The sequence below is a fragment of the Lissotriton helveticus genome, chromosome 3_1 (genome assembly GCF_964261635.1).
Source record: "Lissotriton helveticus chromosome 3_1, aLisHel1.1, whole genome shotgun sequence".
In the NCBI taxonomy this organism is placed as follows: domain Eukaryota; kingdom Metazoa; phylum Chordata; class Amphibia; order Caudata; family Salamandridae; genus Lissotriton; species Lissotriton helveticus.
The window spans coordinates 672,799,284-672,811,453 of record NC_136061.1 but is presented as its reverse complement, the minus strand read 5'-3'; the positions used below and the strand labels follow the sequence as shown (position 1 = coordinate 672,811,453).

General features: G+C 52.1%; 1 long non-coding RNA gene across 1 annotated transcript; it reads left to right on the top strand.

The window, feature by feature from the left end:
- The first annotated feature begins 4,804 nt into the window (after positions 1-4,804).
- Positions 4,805-5,239, top strand: LOC144824708 (uncharacterized). Its single transcript, XR_013609071.1, has 3 exons — positions 4,805-4,858; positions 4,947-5,022; positions 5,194-5,239. It is a non-coding gene; the product is annotated as an uncharacterized LOC144824708 (long non-coding RNA).
- The last annotated feature ends 6,931 nt before the right edge of the window (positions 5,240-12,170 follow it).

Sequence of the window (12,170 nt, the reverse complement as noted above, 5' to 3'; positions counted from 1 at the left end):
GAGACCTCTGATAGGAATACGACATGCCAAACGCTCAATTTGACAAATATCTGCAGCTGAGACATGCCTTATCCCCATATATTGCCCCATATATTGACTCCCTTCCCGAATATACCCCTATTGAGGCCAAAGTGTTTATGCGGGAGTTAGGGGATCATAAAACTGCAAAGCTCTATTAAATGCTTATGACAAATCTCTCCACGTCATTGGATCCCCTTTGCGAGAAATGGCAGACAGACTTGGGCTCCCTGGACAGTGAGGACTAGTGAGAGGCCCTGGAGTCCCCGAGATAAGCAGCGATTGCCTCCCGTCTGAGGCTTATTTAATTCAAGTATTTACACCGCACCTATTTCACTAGATGCCGGCTTTGGAGGGCGGGACTGGTCGACTCCCCAGGTGCCTAAGATGTGTTGCTGAGGAGGGTACACTATTGCATACTGTTTGGAGTTGTGATTCATTGGGTCAGTTTTGGAGGGAGGATCTTCAATGTTTCTTTGAAGCGCTCCGCTGGGTTTTACCTCATTCGCCTATGCTTGTTCTCCTACATATTAAGGATGAAATTGGGGGCAACATCTATAAAAGATATTTACTGTTCTTGGGTCTTACCATAGCCATGAGGGATATTGGAATGGCGTGGAAGGATCCGTTTCCACCCAAACTGAGTGCCTGGAGGGCTGGTCTTGACTGGTGTATGGGACAGGAACAACCAATATTTAAAGAACGAGGGTTCCCTCAATAGCACTTTAAAATATGGAAACGATGGGCGAACTATAGAAGCCTAGTATTGGAACCCCCTCCGCCACACCCTGCTGAAATTGAAAATGTATTGTGTTGCAGCGCAGGGCAGTCTGGATGTACAATCGGATATGATGTGGGTGGAAGGGCTGGAGGGACATGACCGGGATATTGTTTTGCAGTATATGGCACAGTGTTTTGAGATGTTTAGGGCTGTGGTTTTCGGACCCGAATAGTTCCATTTTTTTTTTACAGCAAATATGTAATAGTCACCTGCTCAATATTCAATATCTTGATACTGGTATGCTATAATAATTTTGCAATGTCTGCAATTAATATATCTGTTGATTCAATAAAAAGAGTTAAAAAAAACATTTGCACCACCTCCATCTTCTCACTTACCATCCTTCCACATCTGACCCCATCTCGCTCCCATGCGCTCCCTGTGCCAAGCACCCCCCTCCCAAGCCCCCGCAACAGGAAAGGCCTCAACCCTTCAGGATCAGTGTCTGAACCCTGTGACTGTCAACCCAACAGAAAAACCCTGCTAAGGTGTTTTCCTGTCCCTACCCACTTTGTAATCTTTGGCTACTGCCCTAAGAGCCACACCAACTCCAATTACCACTCACTGTTCACATACTCGGACTTGCCAATCAAACAGCCATAAACTAAGTTAACACCATAATTTGCCAACATTCGCACATAGCTCTCCGTGACTCCTACAGATAATATTTGTTCCCAAAAAGAACAGATTAACCCCATACTGCCTGAACAAAGCGAATGAATGAATTGGCATTTGTATAGCATATGGCTACCACGGAGCATCCCAGTGCTGGAACCATAACTAGAGGACAAATACCCTAGGGGAAAAGCCAGGTCTTTAGTTGTTTTCGGAACTTCAGGTGATTTGGTTCCCTACGGAAAATCAACGTAAGGGCATTTCAGATTATGGGGGCATTGAATGAAAAAAGCCGTCCGCCACTTGTCGCTTTCTTGATAATAGGGACCACAGCAAGGTGAAGATCATCTGAGCGAAGTTTCCTGTTTGCCCTGTAAGGGCGAATCATGGCTTTTTTAAAAGTCAAATCATCCTTAGTGATCATGCTATGCTAAATAACTCCAAAACCTTTCCCAGCACAAAAACGGCACATTTCCCTATTAACTTTCAGTTGTGCTCATTCAACAGATCTTTGCTTAACTGTGCCTTACCATACACTTCTTCGTGCCAATTCGGCCCAAAATATGAATGGTTCTGACCAAAAACTACTGATTGTCAACAAATCATTTTTCATTTCTTTTGTTAGGCTTAAACCAAACATTTGTAGTAAATCATTCTCTCCCAGATGTATTACAAGGAGATAAGGGCATAGCCTCTTGCTCTCCAAGTCTGATAGCCAGGGCTGTTTCATCCTTCCATTACCCCACCATTCAATTGAAAATTCACTGGCATGAAAGAACAAGTTTCTTACCTTTGGTATCGTATTATCTGGTAGAGACTCTATCAAATTGCAGATTTCTTACCTTAGAATTATCCCCAGGCATCAGACTGGATCGTGAGCAGTACTGCTGTGCACTGTTAGTTGGCAGAGTATGCTCAGACGTGAGTCCCTTGCTCCCTTTGCCACTGAATTCAAGCAAGCCTGGCTGAAGACAGCTGGAATGCCAGAAACCGGTCCTAGGAAGCTTGTTTCCGGTCCAGGGAAGGCATGGCTTGGCACTTTCGGGCTGGACTGTTCCCATGGGGCACAGGGTCAGACTGATTTGCATATGGCCATGTCTGAACTGGGGTGGCGGAGTGGGCTAAAGAACGGTGATGGATTAAATCCAGATCTTTTGACTGGGTGGGAGTGTTTGATTGGTTCAGATTCTCCGTCCATCACCACCCCCTTTTGTACCACTGTGCACTGTTAGGTAGCATCGCTTGGCTACCTATTGTGCTGTCTGCACCAGAAGTGACTTGTGTGATACTTATGTAGGTGCCACCTCAGCGTGCTGATGTCAGTTTCTTTTCACAACTTTCCATTCCAGGAGTGCACAGCCGCCACAAAGAACACTGCCCACTGGTGTGGCCAACTAAGGCCCTGAGAGGAGAAAACCCTGCCCCTAGAAATTCATTTGCAGAGCGGGGAGGATGGGTGGGTCGGTCAGGAATCTGCAGTTAGATAGGGTCTCTACTAGATAAGGTGTTCCCAAAGGTAAGTAACTTGTTCCTCTGATAGAGACTTCTAGCAGCAGATTCCTTACCTTTGAATAGAAACCCAAGCAATACCTTGCTGGAGGTGGGTCTGTGAAACTGTTTCACACTAGAAATTACTACAGGACCAAACTAGTAAAGTACCCATCACGACGGACCTGACTGTCCGGGCAGTAATGCTCCGTGAACGTGTGTAGAGAAGCCCACATGGCAGCTATCCAGAATCAGAAATCGACGTACTAGTGTAGTGGTCACAGCTTTAGCACTTATGGAATGAATGCGCAAACCCTCAGGGGATTGCTTTTTGACCAATCCATAGCAGAACTTAATGGAGGGCACAATCCATCAGGTGATGGTCCATTTCTGCACACCTTTTCACTTCTTTACTATGACACACCCCACAAAGAGTTGGTTGTCCACTCAGAACTCTTTCATGTGGTCCAGGTAATACAATAACACTCTTTTTGTGTCCAGATTATGAAGTGGCTCCCCTTCCTCGGAGTGATGTGGCAGAGCATAAAAGATAGGCAGGGTGAGGGACTGGTCTACATGAAAAGGAGTGACAACTTTTGGCAGAAAGGAAGCTCTAGTGCGTAGAACAAACTCATTTGGGAAGGTGTTCATGTACAGACAGAGGCTAGGATGACAAAGCCTGAAGCTCATTGACCCTCCGGGCAGATGTTATCGCCACTAGGAAGGCCATCTTGAAGGTAATGAGCCTTAGAGGACTGTTGTACAGTGTCTCAAAGGGAGAGCACATCCAAAATGTAAGGATAAGATTGAGATCCCACTGAGGCATAATGAAGGGCGAAGGTGGAAACATGTGTTGCAAACCTTTTAAAAAACCTATTCAATGCAGGGGATTTGAATAAGGATGGCTGATACAGCAACCGTAGAAACACTGAGATGGCAGAAAGATAGCCCTTCAAGGTGCCCAAAGCAGAGCCCTGCTGAGCAAGAGAAATGATAAAGAGAAGGACCTGAGAGAGGGAAGCAGACAGAGGGTCAACCTGTTTCCCTGCACAACATGCCACAAACAGGCATATACAGTCTTGGTAGAGGGACACCTGGCTACCAAGATGATATTGCAGATTTCAGGCAGAAGGTCAAAAGCTGTCAACTTTTGCAGCTCTATATCATTAATGAAGGCAAGGGGGAGCGTGGACATGTTCAGGTGGAGAACCCTCCCCTGCTGCTGTGACAGAAGATCCTCCTGAGGGGGCAGTCTGATCAGAGGACCGATGGCCATGCTCAAAAGCTTTGGATACCAAACTCTCTAAGCCAGTCCAGAGCCACAATGATGACTTGGACCCGGTCGTTCCTGATCTTGCCGAAAAAGTCTGGGCAGGAGTTGTACTCTCGGAGAAGAGTACAGGAGGCTTCAGCCCCACTGGAGGCAAAAAGCGTCTCTGAACAAGAGTCACCATGGAAACTAGGCCCCGCCCACAAACTCCGCTTTGTGGTTTGGCGGAGTTGCTGTCCGGACCCCTGCAGACACTGTGCAGCGCGGATCCCTGTAGCCTACCAATCGTTCACTTCTGAAGTAAGCAAACAATTGACGGGCGCCCTTGCCGCCTCCTTTCCGTCTTGAGTCAAGGATATTTATTCATTTTTTCCGCCTTTTAGGACAAAGGTGAAAATAAAGCCCAACGAAGGAGAGTCGCCCTTCTGTTTAGCGGTTACCGGCTTCCTCTATAGACGAATTCGCATTGCCACACCAAACATTCCTGTGAGTAAGAGCGCCCGCACGTCATTGCACAGTCTGCTTGACGGTTTAAAATAAATATTGACCCTTGCTCTTTTTAATCTCCCACAGCAAGTTGCGTCTTTCAAAACATACGGTGTACCGTTTTTATGTTTCTCTACACGACCTCGTTAAGGTAGACCTCTGAGGCATTCAAGATAAATCAGACTCACACCAGTTCTCTCGTAAGTTTAAAACACCCTTTAACTTGTTTAATCTTTGTGGCCAATAATGTTACATATTCAGTAACGTTATTTCATTCACCCTTTCTAGCTCGTTTGAGGGGCCATATTTTAATATATGTGCTAAACACGCCGTTCCTGGTGTACTATATCGCCAGAGCACTGAGGTAATTAACCATCGCATATCACAATCATTATAGCGGGAACAAGGGAGCTTGTTCTCCGCCTGTGGACACTCCAATTACTTTAACAGGGAAATGGAGTTTCTTGGTCTTACCCCATAGTACTGTGATTTTTTGTTACTGTGCAGTCTTAACTGTAATCTTTCTCCTCTGGAGTGGTGGTTCCCACCGTTATTGACTGACCGCGACTCACTAGCGTGGCGCAAATCCAGAGTACAGAGCCCCCTCCGGCCGTACCCCATGGTAATTTTGTTGTATATATGTCCACAATTAATTAATAGGTTTAGACCCTTGGATTATTTCCCGTCTTGACCATGTACTAAAGTCGCAATGTCTCTTCCCACAGTTGGCCCGCCCCACCCCCCTCCCCGTGTGACGTCCTGATGAAGACCCCGTGAAAGGACTACATTCAGCCTGTTAATAGGGGTCGAAACGTCGACTGTTCTATTTCTGATATACCGGACATTATCCTTATCAATCTGATTTATCAGACATGCCGGATATATTTTGGATTATTTGTTAATTGGTTGTAATTGGTCGTAGCTAGGCCTTTATATTGTTAATTTTTTGTATTGTGTCACGTAACCTTGTAATAATCAGGTCATTTATACTGTGTCTATTATCTTTACTACCTTCCTCCCTAGTACTTTCTTCCTTCCCTCCCCCCCCCTCGGGGCTTTGACAATATTGAATTTTGTATTATTATTGAATTTGTGTTTTGCTTTTTTGGTAATAAAACTTTATTACCATTTGAAATGTCACTGTTTATTGTTTGAATATTCAGTTATTGTGTTTTAGTGTGGTCCTTTGGCACACACTCTTTTCACGGGGACACTCCCCTTTATATGTATCACCATGGAAACTTCAGCGCACAAAACTGCTGACATAGAGCATTCTCAGTGGTGGTGAACAGATCTAACCAAGGCTTACACCACTGCTGAAAGAGACCTTGCACTACCTCCCGATGGAGACGCCACTTGTGATCAGCTAGACATCTTCAGCTGAGTTCGTCCGTACTGGTGTTCAGAGAGCCCGCCAAGTGCTGAATCACCAGGAATATGCCCTGATTTTCCAGCCATGTCTGGAGACACCAGGCCTCTTGACAAAGGGTCTATGATCCCACGCGCCCTGATTGTGGCAGTACCACATGGCGGTGGTGTTGTCCATGAACACCTGCGCTAGCCTTCCCTTGATAGTCAGTCAGTCAGTCAGAATACTTTATTTCGATAAATCAATATCATAAAAAGACAATGGTACGAAACAACACTTACATTAAAAACATTATTTACACATAATAAAAGGAAAAATATTAAGCCAATTAAGAAGGTGTTCTCAGCAATTTCATAGGTTAAAAAATCACAATAAATAGGATAAAAACAACAACCAAATTGGGTGCCCTAGCAATCAGTTTAACATCCTTATAAATTACACCCATGAACATTTATGTACAATTAATCATCCTCCTGTTCTTGATTCTGACAGCACTCACTAAGAAGCTAGCGACATGAAAAGTGATCCAGGGAGTCTTTAGTAATTGCAAGTACAAGAGAGCGGGCTTAACTTGCAGGAACCCCGCCTCCCTAAGTATTGGGACAGAAACGCTTTTAATGACAGCCTGATAACCCGGAGCTCCAGTGGGTTGATGTGGAGTCTGGATCCCACTGGAGACCAGAGGCCTCTGATCTCCACCTCTCTCAAATGACTGCCCCATCCCAGGAGGTACGCATCTGTCACCACTGTAACATATGGTTCGGGGAAGGAAGAGGGGTCTGCTGCTGACCCAATCGTGGTTCGTTAGCCACCACTGCATATATTTCTCAGTTCCCTCCATGATCTGAACCATTTGGGGAGATTTCCCTAATGCTGCACCCACTGAAACTTCAGGTCTCACTGCAGAGACTGCATATTCCAGCAAGTATGTGTCAACCAGGAAGCCATGAGCTCCAGCAGCCTCAGAATCATTCTCACTGAAATCCAAGTTAGAGGCTGAAACATCAGTATCATAGTCTGAATATCCTGGACTTGCTGTTTGGGGGAGAGGCCTGAAACTGCACAGTGTCCAGAACAGCTCAGATGGGACCTATTCATAGGACACCCCCGCGCCGCACGTCCACCAGCTGTCGCGTGTGCCCCCGCCTGCCGCTTCTCTCAGCCTCGCTGAGCCTCCCGCCTTCGGGCCACGCCCCCCGCCACCGATCTTCGTACCCGCACCCCAGCATTGCGCTCCTTCCTTTAAATTGTGCTGTAATTGTATCTTGCTTGTAATTTAACTTGCTCTGTATTTTCATTCCTGTCTGCCTGTGTTTGCCTCTCTGTCCCCCCCCGTGCTGCTGTCCCCTGCGCGCCCGCTCCCCGCCTCCCGCCGCCGGAAGTGCTGACACGCCCCCTTCCTCCCCGCTCCAGCCTCCCAGCTGCTCCGCCCTCCCTGCACTTCGCCATAAATGGCGACCGTGCGAACGCGCAGCGGTCACGCGCAGCGGGCGCGCCGATTGTGCGCCGAAGGCGCGCCGAAGGCGCGCCAAAGGCAAGCCCGTCTGCGCCCGTCCGCGCCTGGACCGCGCCCAGCGCCAGACCCCTTGGCCCCCGTAGCCGCCAGCCCCCCCGCCGGACCTACAGCTCTACCGAACTCAACGCACTCAACGCCGGCCGATTCCAGGGCTGCTACCGAGCTTCCCCGAGACACACCCACGGACCCTTCTGCTGCCACTCCTGCAAGTTCACCTGCATCCGGACCTGCACTACTCCAGCACCGACCAAGACCAAGACGAGCAACAGCAGCAGCCACCTGAAATGCATCCTGCTCAACACCCGCTCCGTCCACAGACACGCCATCGAGCTTTGGAACCTGCTCGACACAACTTCACCAGACGTCGCCTTCCTCACGGAAACCTGGATGAACGCCTCCTCAGCGCCCGACATCGCCATCGCCACCCCAGACGGCTACAAGATCATCCGAAGGGACCGCATCAACCAGACCGGAGGAGGCATCGCCATCATCCACAAGGACACCATCCGCATCACGACCAACACCGAAGACACCCTCGCACCCGCCGAGCACCTGCACTTCCAGGTCCACGTCAACCCCAAGACCACCCTTAGAGGCACCCTCATCTACAGACCCCCGGGACCACGCACACAATTCAGCGAAGACATCGCCGACTTCATCAGCCCACACGCCCTCCCCTCCGCTGAATACATCCTCCTTGCGGACCTCAACTTCCACCTGGAGAACAACAACGACCGCAACACCGCCACCCTGCTGGACAACCTCGCCAACCTCGGACTCAAGCAGCTGGTGACCACCCCCACCCACTACGCTGGACACACACTCGACCCCGTCTTCTCATCCAGCAAGGACATCACCTTCAGCCACGCCACCGGACTCCACTGGACGGACCACAGCTGCGTCCACTACAGCTTCAGAAGGACCACGATCCACCACCACCAGCAACAGGTTGCACGCAGAAGCTGGAACAAGATCACAGCCGACCAGCTCGCGACTTTCCTGAGCAAGAACCCTCCCACCAGCGCTACGAACCCCAGCCAAGCGGCCACCAACCTCACGAAGTGGATCAGCGTCTGCGCAGACGACCTCGCCCCCCTGAGGACCCCGCCTAGCAGACCCAGCAGCAAGAAAGCCCCGTGGTTCACCGACGAACTCAAGAGCTCCAAGAAGAACTGCCGAGCCCCCGAGAGAACCTGGCGCAGAGACCCTACACCGGACAACATGACTGCCCTCAAGCTCGCCACCCGAAAACACCACCAACTTATCCACGCCACCAAGAAAACTGCATTCAAGGAACGACTGGACAACAACGCACACAACAGCAAGGAACTCTTCAACATCGTTAAAGAGCTCTCCAACCCCAACGCCGGAAACAACGACATCACCCCTTCGCAAGACCTCTGCAACTCCCTTGCCGCCTACTTCCACAACAAGATCGCTGACATACACAACAGCTTCAGCACTCAACCGACGCACGCCACGACCGAACCACCGCCCCCCACCACCACCCTCCGCGCCTGGACCCCGATCAGCACCGAAGACACCGTCCGCACGATGAACTCCATCCACTCCGGATCTCCGACCGACCCCCGCCCTCACCAGGTCTTCAACAAGGCCGACGCTGTCATCGCACCCCACCTGCGGGACATCATCAACACCTCCTTCGACACCGCTACCTTCCCGGAGAGCTGGAAGCACGCCGAACTCAGCGCTCTACTAAAGAAGCCATCAGCCGACCCCACCGACCTCAAGAACTACCGCCCCATCTCGCTGCTCCCATTCCCTGCAAAAGTCATCGAGAAGACCGTCAACAAGCAGCTGGCCGCCTTCCTCGAAACGAACGGATCCCTCAACCTCTCGCAGTCTGGCTTCCGGGCCAACCACAGCACCGAGACCGCCCTGATCGCAGCCACCGATGACATCCGAGCCCTACTAGACAACGGAGAAACAGCAGTCCTCATCCTCCTAGACCTCTCCGCGGCCTTCGACACTGTCTGCCACCGTACTCTAGTGCAGCCCCTCAGCAACATCGGAATCCAGGAGAAGGCACTGGAGTGGATTATCTCCTTCCTCGCCGGAAGGACACAGAGAGTCCGCCTCCCCCCGTTCAGATCTGAAGCCTCCAAAGTCATCTGCGGCGTTCCTCAGGGCTCCTCGCTCAGTCCAACCCTCTTCAATGTCTACATGAGCCCCCTCGCAGACATCGCACGCCAGCACAACCTCAACATCATCTCCTACGTATAGTCTGAATATCCTGGACTTGCTGTTTGGGGGAGAGGCCTGAAACTGCACAGTGTCCAGAACAGCTCAGATGGGACCTATTCATAGGACACCCCTGCGCCGCACGTCCACCAGCTGTCGCGTGTGCCCCCGCCTGCCGCTTCTCTCAGCCTCGCTGAGCCTCCCGCCTTCGGGCCACGCCCCCCGCCACCGATCTTCGTACCCGCACCCCAGCATTGCGCTCCTTCCTTTAAATTGTGCTGTAATTGTATCTTGCTTGTAATTTAACTTGCTCTGTATTTTCATTCCTGTCTGCCTGTGTTTGCCTCTCTGTCCCCCCCCTGTGCTGCTGTCCCCTGCGCGCCCGCTCCCCGCCTCCCGCCGCCGGAAGTGCTGACACGCCCCCTTCCTCCCCGCTCCAGCCTCCCAGCTGCTCCGCCCTCCCTGCACTTCGCCATAAATGGCGACCGTGCGAACGCGCAGCGGTCATGCGCAGCGGGCGCGCCGATTGTGCGCCAAAGGCAAGCCCGTCTGCGCCCGTCCGCGCCTGGACCGCGCCCAGCGCCAGACCCCCTGGCCCCCGTAGCCGCCAGCCCCCCCGCCGGACCTACAGCTCTACCGAACTCAACGCACTCAACGCCGGCCGATTCCAGGGCTGCTACCGAGCTTCCCCGAGACACACCCACGGACCCTTCTGCTGCCACTGCTGCAAGTTCACCTGCATCCGGACCTGCACTACTCCAGCACCGACCAAGACCAAGACGAGCAACAGCAGCAGCCACCTGAAATGCATCCTGCTCAACACCCGCTCCATCCACAGACACGCCATCGAGCTTTGGAACCTGCTCGACACAACTTCACCAGACGTCGCCTTCCTCACGGAAACCTGGATGAACGCCTCCTCAGCGCCCGACATCGCCATCGCCACCCCAGACGGCTACAAGATCATCCGAAGGGACCGCATCAACCAGACCGGAGGAGGCATCGCCATCATCCACAAGGACACCATCCGCATCACGACCAACACCGAAGACACCCTCGCACCCGCCGAGCACCTGCACTTCCAGGTCCACGTCAACCCCAAGACCACCCTCAGAGGCACCCTCATCTACAGACCCCCGGGACCACGCACACAATTCAGCGAAGACATCGCCGACTTCATCAGCCCACACGCCCACCCCTCCGCTGAATACATCCTCCTTGGGGACCTCAACTTCCACCTGGAGAACAACAACGACCGCAACACCGCCACCCTGCTGGACAACCTCGCCAACCTCGGACTCAAGCAGCTGGTGACCACCCCCACCCACTACGCCGGACACACACTCGACCCCGTCTTCTCATCCAGCAAGGACATCACCTTCAGCCACGCCACCGGACTCCACTGGACGGACCACAGCTGCGTCCACTTCAGCTTCAGAAGGACCACGATCCACCACCACCAGCAACAGGTTGCACGCAGAAGCTGGAACAAGATCACAGCCGACCAGCTCGCGACTTTCCTGAGCAAGAACCCTCCCACCAGCGCTACGAACCCCAGCCAAGCGGCCACCAACCTCACGAAGTGGATCAGCGTCTGCGCAGACGACCTCGCCCCCCTGAGGACCCCGCCTAGCAGACCCAGCAGCAAGAAAGCCCCGTGGTTCACCGACGAACTCAAGAGCTCCAAGAAGAACTGCCGAGCCCCCGAGAGAACCTGGCGCAGAGACCCTACACCGGACAACATGACTGCCCTCAAGCTCGCCACCCGAAAACACCACCAACTTATCCACGCCACCAAGAAAACTGCATTCAAGGAACGACTGGACAACAACGCACACAACAGCAAGGAACTCTTCAACATCGTTAAAGAGCTCTCCAACCCCAATGCCGGAAACAACGACATCACCCCTTCGCAAGACCTCTGCAACTCCCTTGCCGCCTACTTCCACAACAAGATCGCTGACATACACAACAGCTTCAGCACTCAACCGACGCACGCCACGACCGAACCACCGCCCCCCACCACCACCCTCCGTGCCTGGACCCCGATCAGCACCGAAGACACCGTCCGCACGATGAACTCCATCCACTCCGGATCTCCGACCGACCCCCGCCCTCACCAGGTCTTCAACAAGGCCGACGCTGTCATCGCACCCCACCTGCGGGACATCATCAACACCTCCTTCGACACCGCTACCTTCCCGGAGAGCTGGAAGCACGCCGAACTCAGCGCTCTACTAAAGAAGCCATCAGCCGACCCCACCGACCTCAAGAACTACCGCCCCATCTCGCTGCTCCCATTCCCTGCAAAAGTCATCGAGAAGACCGTCAACAAGCAGCTGGCCGCCTTCCTCGAAACGAACGGATCCCTCAACCTCTCGCAGTCTGGCTTCCGGGCCAACCACAGCACCGAGACCGCCCTGAT